General features: G+C 34.0%; 1 protein-coding gene across 1 annotated transcript in view; it reads right to left on the bottom strand.

Annotated features, from left to right (window-relative positions):
• Positions 1-4,614, bottom strand: part of ARHGEF38 (Rho guanine nucleotide exchange factor 38) — a 126,588-nt gene that overhangs the window by 1,490 nt on the left and 120,484 nt on the right. The gene's annotated exons all lie outside the window — the stretch shown is intronic.

Genomic DNA, 4,614 nt, shown 5'->3' with positions numbered 1-4,614 from the left:
CTAGACAAAGAAACAAAAGACATTATTGGAATTGGAACCTGAATATTAAGAGAAACATCATAAAAGTTTCCAAGCTTTTAGAAGCAATGCTAAAGTTTTTTTGTTTGCCAAAGTCACATTGTCCGACTCCTTCTATTGGATGTATTTTGCTAAAATATAACCCAGGTGAGAATGGAGTGAAATAGGTATTCTTATTATTCTGTTAGGAGGAATATAAATTGTCCATGCTTGAAGGCAACTTGGCAGTTTCTATTAAAAGATTTTTAATAATGTTAAAATGTTAATTCCTTGTGAATCAAAATAGCTTGAAGAATCTCTTCTACAGAAACATCGGCAGAAATTTTTGCATAACAATGTTACTGGATTACCCATACGAATGGTGAAAAGTGGGAGAATAGTAGGAACAACACTAGAAGTCTAGCAAGAGAAAAATAGTTAAATTCCAGACCCTCATACTAAGGAGATTTGTAGTCATTAAAAACGGTGCAGGCCGGGCGCGGTGGCTCACGCCTGTAATCCCAGCACTTTGGGAGGCCGAGGTGGGTGGATCACGAGGTCAGTAGTACGAGACCAGCATGACCAACGTGGTGAAACCCCGCCTCTACTAAAAAATACAAAAATTAGCTGGGCGTGGTGGCGTGCGCCTGTAATCCCAGCTACTCAGGAGGCTGAGGCAGGAGAATAGCTTGAACCCGGGAGGCGGTGGTTGCAGTGAGCCGAGATTGCGCCACTGCACTCCAGCCTGGGCGACGGAGTGAGACTCTGTCTCCAAAAAAAAAAAAAGAAAAAAACACAAAACAACAACAAAAACGATGCTTTCTGAGACTAATAACATGGGAAACACTTATGATAAAATAGTAAACCTTAAAAAGAACATAAAATTAGATGTACGATATAAGTCTAATATTAGTTATTGTTTCTTTGAATGGTACAATTATAGCTGATTTTCATTTTTACTTCCTTGTTCCCTTCATTTCCCAAACCTTTATAATGACAATGTATTAAATTTATAATTTTAAAAATTATTTTAAGACCTAGAATAATACAATATTTCAGTCAAAAGAATTTTTCTCTGACCTCAAAAGAACACTTTATAATTATTAAGTGCGTAAGAAGCCCCAAAATAAGTCTTTATTCTTCCAACAAAATCATAAGATTGATAATAAAAATGTTTAGTTATGGCATAAAATTAAGCAACTGGCTTAGTTTATTCCCATTCATTTATTTAAGCAATATTTATTCCCATTCATTTATTTGATGAAAATTTTTCAAGTACCTACTAAGTGCTGGTTATTATTTTATTGGACAACTTACAACTCAGCTAGGAAAAGAAAATGCCAGTGAACAAAACAAAACACACCAAAACAGCAACAACTCTACACACAGATGATACATCAGCTAATGGTGAGCTGAATTTTGAAAGAAGTTATCTTTCATAAATGACAAAGCTGACAAAAGGCGTGAATATGTCATATTTGAAGGTACGGAGATGAATACATGAAAACAACATATAGGAAAAGACAAGCAGATTAACTCTCAAACTTGAGATTCAATAGGTAAGGGAAACTATGAGAAATAAGATGACTTCATTACTTCATTAAGCAGAAAAAGAGAATGGGTAGTGTGGAACGGAGACTATAGCTGTAGCTGAAGTTGTTATTTAAATATTAAACTGTTATTTAACTTTTGGTGAAACTTTGATTCAATTGATTGGGATATTGATTTATCAACTAATATGAGCTGCTCCCCAAGGAAAGAACCACATTGCTATGGTCTGAATGTTTGTTTCCCCTCAAAGTTTATGTGTTGAAAGCCTAATCCACAAGGTAATGCTATTAAGAGGTAGGGCCTTGGGGAGGTGATTAGCCTTCAACTTCCTGAATGGGATTGGTTTCTCTTTAAAAGAAGCCCAAAAGAGACTCTTCACCCCTTCCACCATGTGAGGGCCCAATGAGAAGGTGCCATCTATGAACCAGAAAGTTGCCCCTCAGCAAACACCACATAAACTGGTGCCTTGATCTTGGACTTCCAGCCTCCACAACTGTGAGAAATAAATTTCTGCTGTTTATAAGCCAACCAGTTTATGGTGTTTTGTTACAGCAGCCCAAATGCACTAAGACACACATTTAAACTTTTCTCCATTGACCACATTATGGTACAAAGTAGGAATTCAAATATTTATTGATTTGACCTGAAAATTAGTAGGAATATTCAAATATTTATTGAAAGGCATGGATATCATACAAGACATCATCTTGTATCATAAAAGATACATACAAGAGATTGATGAACATGGTCAAATTATTACATAATTTTTTTAAGTAAAGAAGAAAATTAAAAGTACTATAAATTCTTTAGCAATGGAGTGGTAGCAATAATAAACACCTTTTACAGAGCGCATGGCAGTTCTATGTTAAATGTGCTTTGTCCTCAACAACCCTATGAGTTACGTCTTACAGAAGAAACATATTTTTAATTATAGAGCTAATTGGTGCTGCTATGACCAATATCTTCTAACTTCAAATCCTGTGCTTGGTCCATTTCTCATAATGCTTTAGAGACCAAACTCTTGTTCTAGCAAGTATGTACAGAGTGTATTCTTGCGGAGAGGGACTGGAGTTTCTAGTATATTGTAGATGGTGCTGTTTTGTTGTGTAGAAAGTGAAAACATTGAATAAATCCACAGGAACAGAATGGAAGATTTGGTTTGCAAAAGTATTCGGGAATGTAACGTACTATAATACATCTGAAACATCTGTAAGAGCCTGCATTAGTGGTTGGTAATCATCTCTTATAATTTTTATAAATAATAGGTAATGCTTTACCTATGCAACTATAGATTTTTTAAGCAGGTTAGATTGCCTACTAATAGAACATTTCTAAATATTTGTGATAGTTTTTCACTTTAGCACAATTCTCTCAAGCGAAATATAAACTCTTCCATCTAGATCTGTTTGGTATGAAATTATAGTTTATATTCTAAATATTAAAATATATTCTCATGAAATTGTAAATTTAAAGTACAAAATTATATACTTTCAATGCTTTAGATAATCATGACCCAAAATTTATTTAGGATGAGCACTTTTTAGTTTTTATATAATTTATGTTAAATGGGGGCATATATTATATACTCAAAATGGAAGTAAGCTGCTTTTAAAGAGACAGCAGTCTATTTTCAGTCTCTTTTTTAAGTCTCCTTTTTAGTATTTTTAGTCTCCTTAATGTTAGACTACAAGTTATAAATTTTTAACCTGTCATGCATTTAAGAACTGAAAGATTTCTCATTATCTTCAACATTTTAATTGTTTCAGTCTGTATCTTTCTAACCTTAAATGCTAATATGTTTTGGTCCAGGCACATTAATTACAATGTTGTTAATTTGAGCCATAATCACCTAATCTTCTGTTTTTCCTTGGCACTTTTTAAAATGTATTTTATTGATTGCTTCTTTCTACTCTATAAAGCTCTGACTCATTTTAGGTGCAGTATTCTGTGAATACAACTCAGTTTTCTACCACACTTACTTTTTTTATAACACTGTATTATTGACTCATACCTAATTTATTACCCACTGCTTATAACCACTAGATCTTTCCCTGTGGTAACATTCCCAGTTTGGCATTCGCTTATTCTATATTTGTGCATTTGATTTTTCCTTCCTCAGTGAGCCACATTACCTGACTTCACTGAATATCATTTTATTTTTATCCCAATTCTCCAATTAACAGCAACAAAAGTCATAATATATGTTAATCTTCTTTTCTAAAACTAAAAGGTACAGAATCAGCATTTATGGTACATCATATGTATCTCTGGAAACCAAGGTAGTTGTATTGCATGAAAAATGCTCATTATTCTTTCTTACCCTTCAGGAGCAAGCTTTCATGTTCTTCACTTAACAATTATATGTTTTAATTACACGAGCAATTTTGATGAAGAAAAAAATTTTAAGTAAAGTTAAGCAAAACAAAACAAAACAAAACCCACCCAACTGCTATTAGTATCTTCTTTTCCTTCCTCCCATCTTCCTCTCTTCCTTTCTTCCTTCTTTCCTTCCTTCCATTTTTGTTTTCTACCTACCTACCTGAAGTGGTAATAAAAATGGACTTATAGTATACATAACTTTGCAAGCTGTTTTTTACCTCATACTATTTTTGAAAATCTCTTCATGTTAATAAGCTGACTTTTTTAAGCACTTTCTAAACAATGACACAGTAGGCATGTAGTATCATCATCATAGGTAGCTGGAAAATGTAAAGATGAAGGGCCAGACTATGAACGTGGGATTGGTAGCAAAACGACTACTTTTTTTAGAAGTCAAAAATTTTATTTTCAATATTACTTATGTGGAAAAAGAAAACAACACTGATTCTCAGACACTGAACTGCCCCCCAAAACTGGGTTTTAGCCATTATTAAACCTAGTCCTTTTTGAGAAGTGCCAAGGACAAGATTCTGCTTGCCAAACAAGGCATCTTAGACACTCTGGAAGGCAGAATTCTAGGATGGACCCCAAGAATCCCACCCCCTATTGTACATGTTCTATATAATCTCCTCACCTTGACTGTGACTGGAACTTCTTAATAGATGTGCTATTACTCCTGTGATTAGG

This window comes from Pan paniscus, chromosome 3 (assembly GCF_029289425.2).
Source record: "Pan paniscus chromosome 3, NHGRI_mPanPan1-v2.0_pri, whole genome shotgun sequence".
Lineage (NCBI taxonomy): Eukaryota > Metazoa > Chordata > Mammalia > Primates > Hominidae > Pan > Pan paniscus.
Note: the sequence above shows the minus strand (reverse complement) of the source record. Positions and strands in the feature narration are given on the sequence as shown.